A 19575-nucleotide genomic window follows, 5' to 3' on the forward strand; every position below is an offset into this window, starting at 1 on the left:
CTCACAATAATCTTGACACAAAAAGTTGATGATTTCATGATTCTATGATCAGATTTTTTTTTGGTCATTTCCTATCTCTCAATGCATTTTTGGTACATTTGGGGGAGCTGACGCAACAATTTTTATAATTTTAGAAAAGGGAGATAGCCTAGTGTGCAATTTTTTTTGACTTTTCGTCGATGTTCACTGAGTGAAAAATAGGGGGGTTGGTCCCGAGAATAAGAAAGAAAGAAAGAAGAATTAAAGCCGCGGCAGCGGCGATGATGGCTCTCGCCTCCCGCGCGACCGCCTTCCCGCGCCTCCATGTTTCCTGTTGCGTTTTGTGGCATACCAAACGACGCTCAGTAATTTGCCATTGATGATTGCATAGTTTGTGATTCAAATAGTTGTTTGTCCTGACAAATTGCAAGATTGTGCTGAACGCAGACATGAGCAGTGAGAAAGAGAGAGAGCATCGGTGACCTGTGACTTTTCATCGATGTTCAGGGGTCAAAAATACCCGAGTTGTGGCAGAAAGAATAAAGCCTAAAGAATAAAGTCTAAAGAATAAAGCCTAAAGAATAAAGTCTAAAGAATAAAGCCTAAAGAATAAAGTCTAAAGAATAAAGTCTAAAGAGTTTATTCCCCTCCTCCCTGTGCCTCCGTCACCTAGCAACAGAGACCCACTGCTAATAATCGTGTTAACGCTAATGAGAAGACCACAGCACGAGTGGAAATGTTCCATCAAAATAAAAGAGGAAGTGAAGGCATTCATTGCGCCTCTGCTGGCCAATAGTGAAAATACACAATATCTGCAATGCACTTTTTTTCATGGCGTCTCGAGGAGAATATAATCCATGAGTTTCAAACAAATCAGACAATGTTGAGTTTTTCACACAATGGGTAGGGGGCGCTATAGAGTAAATTTGTTACATGGGTATTAATTATTTCCAATCAGACCATACAAACGCATTAGTGAGTGAAATATGAGCTCTGTAGATCCATTCCATTAGGCGTGACTTGTCCTTGAAAAAACAGTAAAGAATATCAAGAATATGTTTACTATTAAACTATTAAATTCTGTTTGTTTGTGTAAATGTAACACAGCACGATGAATTATGATTCTATTTGCTCGTTTTACAGCTTTCACAAAATTAAAAAGTACTCTCCCATTCGGCATATGAAGCCATTTTTCTTTTTGCAGGATAGATCGCACCAGCTGTTCATTTTTCCCATGAGAGGGAGGTGGCCCCGGAAGGTGGCCCCTCCCCACACAGTCCTCTCCTTCTGGATCCTCCATCGTCCAGTTGTCCGGCTCCTTGTTCTTCCCTTTGTAATTCCTAAACACTAAACTTAAGGACAAAAACAAAACAACCTTTAAAGAAACTCTGTTGAACGTACAGTATTTGAAACATGTTATCCAAGCAGAAGTGAGAAGATTTCACACAGAACCATTAATGGGAGAAAGTTAGCATAACATTTGGGGGGCTCCTTTATTTTTGCTTATTTGTTGCATACATTATTTCTGGTCTCCAAATGTTTTAATACAGACAATGTGAATAAATAGTCATCTTTTATGATACCAGTTTTTCCTCATCATGAAAAAAAAATGTAAAAAAACAACAACACATTTCTGTATGTGCAGGTTGTTTATCTATCTGCAATATATGAATAAAGTTACATTATACCTCGTTTTATTCATACCTCGGATTCAGTGCAGAACCATCTGTCCACACCCAATGTCCTTCAGATTCAGAGTCAGTGAGTCCAATCCAAAACCAGTCCGAGGGATTATTAGTCAATTTTCCGAGCTCAGCAACCAGGAATTCCTAAAAAGACGGTGCATTTAAAAACGTTTCACTGTATGACACCTCGTAATCCATGTACAGCCCCAGTACCTGCTCCTCTCGGCTCTCTATCTTCACCAGATCTCCACCAACATCAGACACATCGCACGCCTTTCATTCCAGGGAAGTTTTGCTGCGCTTGGGAAGAAATAATAGTACTTTGTCATCACCAAAAGGCTTTGCGTTTTTTTGAAAAGTTGGGACTGGAGGGGGCAATATTTCATGTTAATTAAAACAATCCATTGAAACTGTCAGACCACCTCAGGTTTTTAAAAGCAGGGACAAGACCCACCTTTTTAGCAGCTTTTTTAACATTTGTATATATTAAATTTACTTATTAAGACTCACTATTTTATGTATTTACAGTATGTCCTTGTTCAATTATATTTCTACCCGCAATGTTTTGATTGATGGTGATTTACAGTTATTAGCTTCTAATCATGATTTATTTCAACTTGTTTTAAAATCCTTTATCACATTTAGGATCACGTGTTTCTTCTGTGACTCTGTGTTTTGTGTCATAATTTATGCATGAAAAGCTCATTATAAAAGTTTTACTGATTGATTGATTGATTGATTGATCTTGACATGATGAGGATAATGATAATTTAATAATACTGATTCTGCATTTGGAAAAGTTACCAGTGGGTGACAGTTTTGTCGACTTTTCCCCTTCACATTTTTGTTTTGTTCTGACTGATTGAAAATTGAAAATATTCATTTGTCTTTGAACTAAGCCCAATGTGACCTCTGCATCTACAGACGTCACAAGCAGAAGTTTGACCTAAGAATAGAAGAATAGCAGAATTTACAAAGAACGGTAAGAGATTCAACTCTGCAGTTCTTGTTGAGCACCCTGCAAGCTGCAAAATTACCTACCTGTGCTCAAAGGCAGTGTTGCAGTGGCCATTGTGGTCAGCTTTGTGGTGGTCTGAAGTTCTTTTGTGCATTCTTTGGTGTGAACTGTTAACTGAAAAGAGAAAAGTAGTCGCAATATTGTACAATCACAAGCCAGTTTAATACACCAGCCTGCCATTAGCATCATACGCCTAAATGTGACAGTATTTTGCTAAAGTTGCTACAATAAAATGCATAATGCAACGTGAAGCGTCTTGAAAAGAGCTATGTAAGAGTTATTATTATTATTATTAAAGTTCAGTCATATTGGATTTTAAGACTATTCATGGCTTCCAGCTTTCTCTTTCATTCAACATTTTGTGAACCTTTACCCATGGTTTGGTCCTGGTTCAGTTTTTTTCCATCCTTGTTCAGTCCTGGTTCCGTCCTGGCTCAGTCCTTGTTCCGTCCTGGTTCCGTCCTGGTTTGATCCTGGTTCAATTCAATTCAATTCAATTTATTTTTGTAATGCCCAAAATGGTTCAGTCCTGGTTCAGTCCTGGTTCCGTCTTGGTTCTGTCCTGGCTCAGTCCCGGTTGGTCTTGGTTCCATCCTTGTTCCGTCCTGGATCAGTCCTGGTTCCGTCTTGGTTCTGTCCTGGCTCAGTCCTGGTTCAGTCCTGGTTCCGTCTTGGTTCTGTCCTGGCTCAGTCCCGGTTGGTCTTGGTTCCATCCTTGTTCCGTCCTGGTTGGTCCTGGTTCCATCCTTGTTCCGTCCTGGTTGGTCCTGGTTCAGTCCTGGTTCCGTCTTGGTTCTGTCCTGGCTCAATTCCCGGTTGGTCCTGGTTCCATCCTTGTTCCATCCTGGTTGGTCCTGGTTCCATCCTTGTTCCGTCCTGGTTGGTCCTGGTTCCGTCTTGGTTCTGTCCTGTCTCAGTCCCGGTTGGTCTTGGTTCCATCCTTGTTCTGTCCTGGTTAGTCTTGGTTCCATCCTTGTTCCGTCCTGGTTGTTCCTGGTTCCATCCTTGTTCCGTCCTGGTTCAGTCCTGGTTCCGTCTTGGTTCTGTCCTGGCTCAGTCCCGGTTGGTCTTGGTTCCATCCTTGTTCTGTCCTGGTTAGTCTTGGTTCCATCCTTGTTCCGTCCTGGTTGTTCCTGGTTCCATCCTTGTTCCGTCCTGGTTCAGTCCTGGTTCCGTCTTGGTTCTGTCCTGGCTCGGTGCCGGTTGGTCCTGGTTCCATCCTTGTTCCATCCTGGTTCAATCCTGTTGCGCACATAATTTTCTTCTCTTAATGTGAGGAATGTAAATTTTATCCTGCGAGTTCTCCCACAGGGGTTTGAAATTTTCATTGTAGGTGCATTTCCACTGTGAGAGACCGAATCTAAATAACATACACATAAACATACAAATAAATACATTATTCACAGATCGTACAATGTGAATTAAGGAATTTCTTTTAGAGTCGGTCTCTCACAGTGGAACTGCACCGTCGATGAAAATTTCAGACCCCTGAATAAATTCTGACTTGTAAAAATGACTTACACTTCTCCACTGTATACTACTTTATACTCTATTCTATACTTCACTTCTCCACTGTATACTACTTTATACTCTATTCTATACTTCACTTCTCCACTGTATACTACTCTATACTCTATTCTATACTTCACTTTTCCACCGTACACCACTCTATACTCTATTCTATACTTCACTTCTTCACTTTATACTACTCTATACTCTATTCTATACTTCACGTGTCCACTGTATACTACTCTATACTCTATTCTATACTTCACTTCTCCACTGTATACTACTCTATACTCTATTCTATACTTCACTTCTTAACTGTATACTGCTCTATACTCTATTCTATACTTCACTTCTCCACTGTATACTACTCTATACTCTATTCTATACTTCACTTCTCCACTGTATACTACTCTATACTCTATTCTATACTTCACTTCTCCACTGTATACTACTCTATACTCTATTCTATACTTCACTTCTCCACTGTATACTACTCTATACTCTATTCTATACTTCACTTCTTAACTGTATACTGCTCTATACTCTATTCTATACTTCACTTGTCCACTGTATACTACTCTATACTCTATTCTATACTTCACTTGTCCACTGTATACTACTCTATACTCTATTCTATACTTCACTTCTCCACTGTATACTACTCTATACTCTATTCTATACTTCACTTCTTAACTGTATACTGCTCTATACTCTATTCTATACTTCACTTGTCCACTGTATACTACTCTATACTCTATTCTATACTTCACTTGTCCACTGTATACTACTCTATACTCTATTCTATACTTCACTTCTCCACTGTATACTACTCTATACTCTATTCTATACTTCACTTCTTCACTGTATACTACTCTATACTCTATTCTATACTTCACTTCTCCACTGTATACTACTCCATACTCTATTCTATACTTCACTTCTCCACTGTATACTACTCTATACTCTATTCTATACTTCACTTCTTAACTGTATACTACTCTATACTCTATTCTATACTTCACTTCTTCACTGTATACTACTCTATACTCTATTCTATACTTCACGTGTCCACTGTATACTACTCTATACTCTATTCTATACTTCACTTCTTAACTGTATACTACTCTATACTCTATTCTATACTTCACTTCTTCACTGTATACTACTCTATACTCTATTCTATACTTCACTTGTCCACTGTATACTACTCTATACTCTATTCTATACTTCACTTCTTAACTGTATACTACTCTATACTCTATTCTATACTTCACTTCTTCACTGTATACTAATCTATACTCTATTCTATACTTCACGTGTCCACTGTATACTACTCTATACTCTATTCTATACTTCACTTCTCCACTGTATACTACTCTATACTCTATTCTATACTTCACTTCTTAACTGTATACTACTCTATACTCTATTCTATACTTCACTTCTTCACTGTATACTACTCTATACTCTATTCTATACTTCACTTGTCCACTGTATACTACTCTATACTCTATTCTATACTTCACTTCTTCATTGTATACCACTCTATACTCTATTCTATACTTCACTTCTCCACTGTATACTGCTCTATACTCTATTCTATACTTCACTTCTTCACTGTATACTGCTCTATACTCTATTCTATACTTCACTTCTTCACTGTATACTGCTCTATACTCTATTCTATACTTCACTTGTCCACTGTATACTACTCTATACTCTATTCTATACTTCACTTCTCCACTGTATACTACTCTATACTCTATTCTATACTTCACTTCTTCACTGTATACTGCTCTATACTCTATTCTATACTTCACTTCTTCACTGTATACTGCTCTATACTCTATTCTATACTTCACTTGTCCACTGTATACTACTCTATACTCTATTCTATACTTCACTTCTCCACTGTATACTACTCTATACTCTATTCTATACTTCACTTCTCCACTGTATACTACTCTATACTCTATTCTATACTTCACTTCTCCACTGTATACTACTCTATACTCTATTCTATACTTCACTTCTTCACTGTATACTACTCTATACTCTATTCTATACTTCACTTCTTCACTGTATACTACTCTATACTCTATTCTATACTTCACTTCTTCACTGTATACTACTCTATACTCTATTCTATACTTCACTTCTTCATTGTATACCACTCTATACTCTATTCTATACTTCACTTCTCCACTGTATACTACTATATACTCTATTCTATGCTTCACTTCTTCATTGTATACCACTCTATACTCTATTCTATACTTCACTTCTCCACTGTATACTGCTCTATACTCTATTCTATACTTCACTTCTTCACTGTATACTGCTCTATACTCTATTCTATACTTCACTTCTTCACTGTATACTGCTCTATACTCTATTCTATACTTCACTTGTCCACTGTATACTACTCTATACTCTATTCTATACTTCACTTCTCCACTGTATACTACTCTATACTCTATTCTATACTTCACTTCTTAACTGTATACTGCTCTATACTCTATTCTATACTTCACTTGTCCACTGTATACTACTCTATACTCTATTCTATACTTCACTTGTCCACTGTATACTACTCTATACTCTATTCTATACTTCACTTCTCCACTGTATACTACTCTATACTCTATTCTATACTTCACTTCTTCACTGTATACTACTCTATACTCTATTCTATACTTCACTTCTCCACTGTATACTACTCTATACTCTATTCTATACGTCACTTCTTCACTGTATACTACTCTATACTCTATTCTATACTTCACTTCTCCACTGTATACTACTCTATACTGTATTCTATACTTCACTTCTCCACTGTATACTACTCTATACTCTATTCTATACTTCACTTCTCCACTGTATACTACTCTATACTCTATTCTATACTTCACTTGTCCACTGTATACTACTCTATACTCTATTCTATACTTCACTTCTCCACTGTATACTACTCTATACTCTATTCTATACTTCACTTCTTCACTGTATACTACTCTATACTCTATTCTATACTTCACTTCTCCACTGTATACTACTCCATACTCTATTCTATACTTCACTTCTCCACTGTATACTAATCTATACTCTATTCTATACTTCACGTGTCCACTGTATACTACTCTATACTCTATTCTATACTTCACTTCTCCACTGTATACTACTCTATACTCTATTCTATACTTCCCTTCTTAACTGTATACTGCTCTATACTCTATTCTATACTTCACTTCTCCACTGTATACTACTCTATACTCTATTCTATACTTCACTTCTCCACTGTATACTACTCTATACTCTATTCTATACTTCACTTCTCCACTGTATACTGCTCTATACTCTATTCTATACTTCACTTGTCCACTGTATACTACTCTATACTCTATTCTATACTTCACTTCTCCACTGTATACTACTCTATACTCTATTCTATACGTCACATCTTCACTGTATACTACTCTATACTCTATTCTATACTTCACTTCTTAACTGTATACTGCTCTATACTCTATTCTATACTTCACGTGTCCACTGTATACTGCTCTATACTCTATTCTATACTTCACTTCTCCACTGTATACTACTCTATACTCTATTCTATACTTCACTTCTTAACTGTATACTGCTCTATACTCTATTCTATACTTCACTTGTCCACTGTATACTACTCTATACTCTATTCTATACTTCACTTGTCCACTGTATACTACTCTATACTCTATTCTATACTTCACTTCTCCACTGTATACTACTCTATACTCTATTCTATACTTCACTTCTCCACTGTATACTACTCTATACTCTATTCTATACTTCACTTCTCCACTGTATACTACTCCATACTCTATTCTATACTTCACTTCTCCACTGTATACTACTCTATACTCTATTCTATACGTCACTTCTTCACTGTATACTACTCTATACTCTATTCTATACTTCACTTCTCCACTGTATACTACTCTATACTGTATTCTATACTTCACTTCTCCACTGTATACTACTCTATACTCTATTCTATACTTCACTTCTCCACTGTATACTACTCTATACTCTATTCTATACTTCACTTCTCCACTGTACACTAATCTATACTCTATTCTATAATTCACGTGTCCACTGTATACTACTCTATACTCTATTCTATACTTCACTTCTCCACTGTATACTACTCTATACTCTATTCTATATTTCACTTCTCCACTGTATACTACTCTATACTCTATTCTATACTTCACTTCTTCACTGTATACTACTCTATACTCTATTCTATACTTCACTTGTCCACTGTATACTACTCTATACTCTATTCTATACTTCACTTCTCCACTGTATACTGCTCTATACTCTATTCTATACTTCACTTCTTCACTGTATACTACTCTATACTCTATTCTATACTTCACTTCTTCACTGTATACTACTCTATACTCTATTCTATACTTCACTTCTTCACTGTATACTACTCTATACTCTATTCTATACTTCACTTCTTCATTGTATACCACTCTATACTCTATTCTATACTTCACTTCTCCACTGTATACTGCTCTATATTCTATTCTATACTTCACTTCTTCACTGTATACTGCTCTATACTCTATTCTATACTTCACTTCTTCACTGTATACTGCTCTATACTCTATTCTATACTTCACTTGTCCACTGTATACTACTCTATACTCTATTCTATACTTCACTTCTCCACTGTATACTACTCTATACTCTATTCTATACTTCACTTCTTCACTGTATACTGCTCTATACTCTATTCTATACTTCACTTCTTCACTGTATACTGCTCTATACTCTATTCTATACTTCACTTGTCCACTGTATACTACTCTATACTCTATTCTATACTTCACTTCTCCACTGTATACTACTCTATACTCTATTCTATACTTCACTTCTCCACTGTATACTACTCTATACTCTATTCTATACTTCACTTCTCCACTGTATACTACTCTATACTCTATTCTATACTTCACTTCTTCACTGTATACTACTCTATACTCTATTCTATACTTCACTTCTTCACTGTATACTACTCTATACTCTATTCTATACTTCACTTCTTCACTGTATACTACTCTATACTCTATTCTATACTTCACTTCTTCATTGTATACCACTCTATACTCTATTCTATACTTCACTTCTCCACTGTATACTGCTCTATACTCTATTCTATACTTCACTTCTTCACTGTATACTGCTCTATACTCTATTCTATACTTCACTTCTTCACTGTATACTGCTCTATACTCTATTCTATACTTCACTTGTCCACTGTATACTACTCTATACTCTATTCTATACTTCACTTCTCCACTGTATACTACTCTATACTCTATTCTATACTTCACTTCTTAACTGTATACTGCTCTATACTCTATTCTATACTTCACTTCTCCACTGTATACTACTCTATACTGTATTCTATACTTCACTTCTCCACTGTATACTACTCTATACTCTATTCTATACTTCACTTCTCCACTGTATACTACTCTATACTCTATTCTATACTTCACTTGTCCACTGTATACTACTCTATACTCTATTCTATACTTCACTTCTCCACTGTATACTACTCTATACTCTATTCTATACTTCACTTCTTCACTGTATACTACTCTATACTCTATTCTATACTTCACTTCTCCACTGTATACTACTCCATACTCTATTCTATACTTCACTTCTCCACTGTATACTAATCTATACTCTATTCTATACTTCACGTGTCCACAGTATACTACTCTATACTCTATTCTATACTTCACTTCTCCACTGTATACTACTCTATACTCTATTCTATACTTCACTTCTTAACTGTATACTGCTCTATACTCTATTCTATACTTCACTTCTCCACTGTATACTACTCTATACTCTATTCTATACTTCACTTCTCCACTGTATACTACTCTATACTCTATTCTATACTTCACTTCTCCACTGTATACTGCTCTATACTCTATTCTATACTTCACTTGTCCACTGTATACTACTCTATACTCTATTCTATACTTCACTTCTCCACTGTATACTACTCTATACTCTATTCTATACGTCACATCTTCACTGTATACTACTCTATACTCTATTCTATACTTCACTTCTTAACTGTATACTGCTCTATACTCTATTCTATACTTCACGTGTCCACTGTATACTGCTCTATACTCTATTCTATACTTCACTTCTCCACTGTATACTACTCTATACTCTATTCTATACTTCACTTCTTAACTGTATACTGCTCTATACTCTATTCTATACTTCACTTGTCCACTGTATACTACTCTATACTCTATTCTATACTTCACTTGTCCACTGTATACTACTCTATACTCTATTCTATACTTCCTTCTCCACTGTATACTACTCTATACTCTATTCTATACTTCACTTCTCCACTGTATACTACTCTATACTCTATTCTATACTTCACTTCTCCACTGTATACTACTCCATACTCTATTCTATACTTCACTTCTCCACTGAATACTACTCTATACTCTATTCTATACGTCACTTCTTCACTGTATACTACTCTATACTCTATTCTATACTTCACTTCTCCACTGTATACTACTCTATACTGTATTCTATACTTCACTTCTCCACTGTATACTACTCTATACTCTATTCTATACTTCACTTCTCCACTGTATACTACTCTATACTCTATTCTATACTTCACTTCTCCACTGTATACTACTCTATACTCTATTCTATACTTCACTTCTTCACTGTATACTGCTCTATACTCTATTCTATACTTCACTTCTTCACTGTATACTGCTCTATACTCTATTCTATACTTCACTTGTCCACTGTATACTACTCTATACTCTATTCTATACTTCACTTCTCCACTGTATACTACTCTATACTCTATTCTATACTTCACTTCTCCACTGTATACTACTCTATACTCTATTCTATACTTCACTTCTCCACTGTATACTACTCTATACTCTATTCTATACTTCACTTCTTCACTGTATACTACTCTATACTCTATTCTATACTTCACTTCTTCACTGTATACTACTCTATACTCTATTCTATACTTCACTTCTTCACTGTATACTACTCTATACTCTATTCTATACTTCACTTCTTCATTGTATACCACTCTATACTCTATTCTATACTTCACTTCTCCACTGTATACTACTATATACTCTATTCTATGCTTCACTTCTTCATTGTATACCACTCTATACTCTATTCTATACTTCACTTCTCCACTGTATACTGCTCTATACTCTATTCTATACTTCACTTCTTCACTGTATACTGCTCTATACTCTATTCTATACTTCACTTCTTCACTGTATACTGCTCTATACTCTATTCTATACTTCACTTGTCCACTGTATACTACTCTATACTCTATTCTATACTTCACTTCTCCACTGTATACTACTCTATACTCTATTCTATACTTCACTTCTTAACTGTATACTGCTCTATACTCTATTCTATACTTCACTTGTCCACTGTATACTACTCTATACTCTATTCTATACTTCACTTGTCCACTGTATACTACTCTATACTCTATTCTATACTTCACTTCTCCACTGTATACTAATCTATACTCTATTCTATACTTCACTTCTTCACTGTATACTACTCTATACTCTATTCTATACTTCACTTCTCCACTGTATACTACTCTATACTCTATTCTATACGTCACTTCTTCACTGTATACTACTCTATACTCTATTCTATACTTCACTTCTCCACTGTATACTACTCTATACTGTATTCTATACTTCACTTCTCCACTGTATACTACTCTATACTCTATTCTATACTTCACTTCTCCACTGTATACTACTCTATACTCTATTCTATACTTCACTTCTCCACTGTACACTAATCTATACTCTATTCTATACTTCACTTCTCCACTGTATACTACTCTATACTCTATTCTATACTTCACTTCTTAACTGTATACTGCTCTATACTCTATTCTATACTTCACTTGTCCACTGTATACTACTCTATACTCTATTCTATACTTCACTTGTCCACTGTATACTACTCTATACTCTATTCTATACTTCACTTCTCCACTGTATACTACTCTATACTCTATTCTATACTTCACTTCTTAACTGTATACTGCTCTATACTCTATTCTATACTTCACTTGTCCACTGTATACTACTCTATACTCTATTCTATACTTCACTTGTCCACTGTATACTACTCTATACTCTATTCTATACTTCACTTCTCCACTGTATACTACTCTATACTCTATTCTATACTTCACTTCTTCACTGTATACTACTCTATACTCTATTCTATACTTCACTTCTCCACTGTATACTACTCCATACTCTATTCTATACTTCACTTCTCCACTGTATACTAATCTATACTCTATTCTATACTTCACGTGTCCACTGTATACTACTCTATACTCTATTCTATACTTCACTTCTCCACTGTATACTACTCTATACTCTATTCTATACTTCACTTCTTAACTGTATACTGCTCTATACTCTATTCTATACTTCACTTCTCCACTGTATACTACTCTATACTCTATTCTATACTTCACTTCTCCACTGTATACTACTCTATACTCTATTCTATACTTCACTTCTCCACTGTATACTGCTCTATACTCTATTCTATACTTCACTTGTCCACTGTATACTACTCTATACTCTATTCTATACTTCACTTCTCCACTGTATACTACTCTATACTCTATTCTATACGTCACATCTTCACTGTATACTACTCTATACTCTATTCTATACTTCACTTCTTAACTGTATACTGCTCTATACTCTATTCTATACTTCACGTGTCCACTGTATACTGCTCTATACTCTATTCTATACTTCACTTCTCCACTGTATACTACTCTTAACTCTATTCTATACTTCACTTCTTAACTGTATACTGCTCTATACTCTATTCTATACTTCACTTGTCCACTGTATACTACTCTATACTCTATTCTATACTTCACTTGTCCACTGTATACTACTCTATACTCTATTCTATACTTCACTTCTTCACTGTATACTACTCTATACTCTATTCTATACTTCACTTGTCCACTGTATACTACTCTATACTCTATTCTATACTTCACTTCTTCATTGTATACCACTCTATACTCTATTCTATACTTCACTTCTCCACTGTATACTGCTCTATACTCTATTCTATACTTCACTTCTTCACTGTATACTGCTCTATACTCTATTCTATACTTCACTTGTCCACTGTATACTACTCTATACTCTATTCTATACTTCACTTCTCCACTGTATACTACTCTATACTCTATTCTATACTTCACTTCTTCACTGTATACTGCTCTATACTCTATTCTATGCTTCACTTCTTCACTGTATACTGCTCTATACTCTATTCTATACTTCACTTGTCCACTGTATACTACTCTATACTCTATTCTATACTTCACTTCTCCACTGTATACTACTCTATACTCTATTCTATACTTCACTTCTCCACTGTATACTACTCTATACTCTATTCTATACTTCACTTCTCCACTGTATACTACTCTATACTCTATTCTATACTTCACTTCTTCACTGTATACTACTCTATACTCTATTCTATACTTCACTTCTTCACTGTATACTACTCTATACTCTATTCTATACTTCACTTCTTCACTGTATACTACTCTATACTCTATTCTATACTTCACTTCTTCATTGTATACCACTCTATACTCTATTCTATACTTCACTTCTCCACTGTATACTACTATATACTCTATTCTATGCTTCACTTCTTCATTGTATACCACTCTATACTCTATTCTATACTTCACTTCTCCACTGTATACTGCTCTATACTCTATTCTATACTTCACTTCTTCACTGTATACTGCTCTATACTCTATTCTATACTTCACTTCTTCACTGTATACTGCTCTATACTCTATTCTATACTTCACTTGTCCACTGTATACTACTCTATACTCTATTCTATACTTCACTTCTCCACTGTATACTACTCTATACTCTATTCTATACTTCACTTCTTAACTGTATACTGCTCTATACTCTATTCTATACTTCACTTGTCCACTGTATACTACTCTATACTCTATTCTATACTTCACTTGTCCACTGTATACTACTCTATACTCTATTCTATACTTCACTTCTCCACTGTATACTACTCTATACTCTATTCTATACTTCACTTCTTCACTGTATACTACTCTATACTCTATTCTATACTTCACTTCTCCACTGTATACTACTCTATACTCTATTCTATACGTCACTTCTTCACTGTATACTACTCTATACTCTATTCTATACTTCACTTCTCCACTGTATACTACTCTATACTGTATTCTATACTTCACTTCTCCACTGTATACTACTCTATACTCTATTCTATACTTCACTTCTCCACTGTATACTACTCTATACTCTATTCTATACTTCACTTCTCCACTGTACACTAATCTATACTCTATTCTATACTTCACTTCTCCACTGTACACTAATCTATACTCTATTCTATACTTCACTTCTTCACTGTATACTACTCTATACTCTATTCTATACTTCACTTGTCCACTGTATACTACTCTATACTCTATTCTATACTTCACTTCTCCACTGTATACTGCTCTATACTCTATTCTATACTTCACTTCTTCACTGTATACTACTCTATACTCTATTCTATACTTCACTTCTTCACTGTATACTACTCTATACTCTATTCTATACTTCACTTCTTCACTGTATACTACTCTATACTCTATTCTATACTTCACTTCTTCATTGTATACCACTCTATACTCTATTCTATACTTCACTTCTCCACTGTATACTACTCTATACTCTATTCTATACTTCACTTCTTCACTGTATACTGCTCTATACTCTATTCTATACTTCACTTCTTCACTGTATACTGCTCTATACTCTATTCTATACTTCACTTGTCCACTGTATACTACTCTATACTCTATTCTATACTTCACTTCTCCACTGTATACTACTCTATACTCTATTCTATACTTCACTTCTTCACTGTATACTGCTCTATACTCTATTCTATACTTCACTTCTTCACTGTATACTGCTCTATACTCTATTCTATACTTCACTTGTCCACTGTATACTACTCTATACTCTATTCTATACTTCACTTCTCCACTGTATACTACTCTATACTCTATTCTATACTTCACTTCTCCACTGTATACTACTCTATACTCTATTCTATACTTCACTTCTCCACTGTATACTACTCTATACTCTATTCTATACTTCACTTCTTCACTGTATACTACTCTATACTCTATTCTATACTTCACTTCTTCACTGTATACTACTCTATACTCTATTCTATGCTTCACTTCTTCACTGTATACTACTCTATACTCTATTCTATACTTCACTTCTTCATTGTATACCACTCTATACTCTATTCTATACTTCACTTCTCCACTGTATACTACTATATACTCTATTCTATGCTTCACTTCTTCATTGTATACCACTCTATACTCTATTCTATACTTCACTTCTCCACTGTATACTGCTCTATACTCTATTCTATACTTCACTTCTTCACTGTATACTGCTCTATACTCTATTCTATACTTCACTTCTTCACTGTATACTGCTCTATACTCTATTCTATACTTCACTTGTCCACTGTATACTACTCTATACTCTATTCTATACTTCACTTCTCCACTGTATACTACTCTATACTCTATTCTATACTTCACTTCTTAACTGTATACTGCTCTATACTCTATTCTATACTTCACTTGTCCACTGTATACTACTCTATACTCTATTCTATACTTCACTTGTCCACTGTATACTACTCTATACTCTATTCTATACTTCACTTCTCCACTGTATACTACTCTATACTCTATTCTATACTTCACTTCTTCACTGTATACTACTCTATACTCTATTCTATACTTCACTTCTCCACTGTATACTACTCTATACTCTATTCTATACGTCACTTCTTCACTGTATACTACTCTATACTCTATTCTATACTTCACTTCTCCACTGTATACTACTCTATACTGTATTCTATACTTCACTTCTCCACTGTATACTACTCTATACTCTATTCTATACTTCACTTCTCCACTGTATACTACTCTATACTCTATTCTATACTTCACTTCTCCACTGTACACTAATCTATACTCTATTCTATACTTCACTTCTCCACTGTACACTAATCTATACTCTATTCTATAATTCACGTGTCCACTGTATACTACTCTATACTCTATTCTATACTTCACTTCTCCACTGTATACTACTCTATACTCTATTCTATACTTCACTTGTCCACTGTATACTACTCTATACTCTATTCTATACTTCACTTCTCCACTGTATACTACTCTATACTCTATTCTATACTTCACTTCTTAACTGTATACTGCTCTATACTCTATTCTATACTTCACTTGTCCACTGTATACTACTCTATACTCTATTCTATACTTCACTTGTCCACTGTATACTACTCTATACTCTATTCTATACTTCACTTCTCCACTGTATACTACTCTATACTCTATTCTATACTTCACTTCTTCACTGTATACTACTCTATACTCTATTCTATACTTCACTTCTTAACTGTATACTGCTCTATACTCTATTCTATACTTCACTTCTCCACTGTAAACTAATCTATACTCTATTCTATACTTCACTTCTCCACTGTATACTACTCTATACTCTATTCTATACTTCACTTCTTCACTGTATACTGCTCTATACTCTATTCTATACTTCACTTCTTCACTGTATACTGCTCTATACTCTATTCTATACTTCACTTGTCCACTGTATACTACTCTATACTCTATTCTATACTTCACTTCTCCACTGTATACTACTCTATACTCTATTCTATACGTCACATCTTCACTGTATACTACTCTATACTCTATTCTATACTTCACTTCTTAACTGTATACTGCTCTATACTCTATTCTATACTTCACGTGTCCACTGTATACTGCTCTATACTCTATTCTATACTTCACTTCTCCACTGTATACTACTCTATACTCTATTCTATACTTCACTTCTTAACTGTATACTGCTCTATACTCTATTCTATACTTCACTTGTCCACTGTATACTACTCTATACTCTATTCTATACTTCACTTGTCCACTGTATACTACTCTATACTCTATTCTATACTTCACTTCTTCACTGTATACTACTCTATACTCTATTCTATACTTCACTTGTCCACTGTATACTACTCTATACTCTATTCTATACTTCACTTCTTCATTGTATACCACTCTATACTCTATTCTATACTTCACTTCTCCACTGTATACTGCTCTATACTCTATTCTATACTTCACTTCTTCACTGTATACTGCTCTATACTCTATTCTATACTTCACTTGTCCACTGTATACTACTCTATACTCTATTCTATACTTCACTTCTCCACTGTATACTACTCTATACTCTATTCTATACTTCACTTCTTCACTGTATACTGCTCTATACTCTATTCTATACTTCACTTCTTCACTGTATACTGCTCTATACTCTATTCTATACTTCACTTGTCCACTGTATACTACTCTATACTCTATTCTATACTTCACTTCTCCACTGTATACTACTCTATACTCTATTCTATACTTCACTTCTCCACTATATACTACTCTATACTCTATTCTATACTTCACTTCTCCACTGTATACTACTCTATACTCTATTCTATACTTCACTTCTTCACTGTATACTACTCTATACTCTATTCTATACTTCACTTCTTCACTGTATACTACTCTATACTCTATTCTATACTTCACTTCTTCACTGTATACTACTCTATACTCTATTCTATACTTCACTTCTTCATTGTATACCACTCTATACTCTATTCTATACTTCACTTCTCCACTGTATACTACTATATACTCTATTCTATGCTTCACTTCTTCATTGTATACCACTCTATACTCTATTCTATACTTCACTTCTCCACTGTATACTGCTCTATACTCTATTCTATACTTCACTTCTTCACTGTATACTGCTCTATACTCTATTCTATACTTCACTTCTTCACTGTATACTGCTCTATACTCTATTCTATACTTCACTTGTCCACTGTATACTACTCTATACTCTATTCTATACTTCACTTCTCCACTGTATACTACTCTATACTCTATTCTATACTTCACTTCTTAACTGTATACTGCTCTATACTCTATTCTATACTTCACTTGTCCACTGTATACTACTCTATACTCTATTCTATACTTCACTTGTCCACTGTATACTACTCTATACTCTATTCTATACTTCACTTCTCCACTGTATACTACTCTATACTCTATTCTATACTTCACTTCTTCACTGTATACTACTCTATACTCTATTCTATACTTCACTTCTCCACTGTATACTACTCTATACTCTATTCTATACGTCACTTCTTCACTGTATACTACTCTATACTCTATTCTATACTTCACTTCTCCACTGTATACTACTCTATACTCTATTCTATACTTCACTTCTTAACTGTATACTGCTCTATACTCTATTCTATACTTCACTTGTCCACTGTATACTACTCTATACTGTATTCTATACTTCACTTCTCCACTGTATACTACTCTATACTCTATTCTATACTTCACTTCTCCACTGTATACTACTCTATACTCTATTCTATACTTCACTTCTCCACTGTACACTAATCTATACTCTATTCTATACTTCACTTCTCCACTGTACACTAATCTATACTCTATTCTATACTTCACTTCTTCACTGTATACTACTCTATACTCTATTCTATACTTCACTTGTCCACTGTATACTACTCTATACTCTATTCTATACTTCACTTCTCCACTGTATACTGCTCTATACTCTATTCTATACTTCACTTCTTCACTGTATACTACTCTATACTCTATTCTATACTTCACTTCTTCACTGTATACTACTCTATACTCTATTCTATACTTCACTTCTTCACTGTATACTACTCTATACTCTATTCTATACTTCACTTCTTCATTGTATACCACTCTATACTCTATTCTATACTTCACTTCTCCACTGTATACTGCTCTATACTCTATTCTATACTTCACTTCTTCACTGTATACTGCTCTATACTCTATTCTATACTTCACTTCTTCACTGTATACTGCTCTATACTCTATTCTATACTTCACTTGTCCACTGTATACTACTCTATACTCTATTCTATACTTCACTTCTCCACTGTATACTACTCTATACTCTATTCTATACTTCA

General features: G+C 34.6%; 2 long non-coding RNA genes across 2 annotated transcripts in view; both read right to left on the bottom strand.

The window, feature by feature from the left end:
• Window positions 1-1239: 1239 nt before the first annotated feature.
• LOC140365143 (uncharacterized) lies at window positions 1240-1985 on the bottom strand. The gene is made up of 3 exons (XR_011927809.1): window positions 1878-1985; window positions 1684-1808; window positions 1240-1331 (listed from the first exon to the last, which is right to left on the bottom strand). It is a non-coding gene; the product is annotated as an uncharacterized lncRNA (long non-coding RNA).
• Window positions 1986-2711: 726 nt separating this feature from the next.
• LOC140365152 (uncharacterized) overlaps window positions 2712-19575 on the bottom strand; it is a 48576-nt gene continuing 31712 nt past the window's right edge. Inside the window, exon 3 of the long non-coding RNA XR_011927811.1 lies at window positions 2712-2789. This is a non-coding gene — a long non-coding RNA (uncharacterized lncRNA). The remainder of the gene's footprint in view (window positions 2790-19575) is intronic.

The sequence above is a fragment of the Eucyclogobius newberryi genome, unplaced genomic scaffold (assembly GCF_026437365.1).
Source record: "Eucyclogobius newberryi isolate DKJ021-1_F unplaced genomic scaffold, fEucNew1.0.hap1 SCAF_186, whole genome shotgun sequence".
Lineage (NCBI taxonomy): Eukaryota > Metazoa > Chordata > Actinopteri > Gobiiformes > Gobiidae > Eucyclogobius > Eucyclogobius newberryi.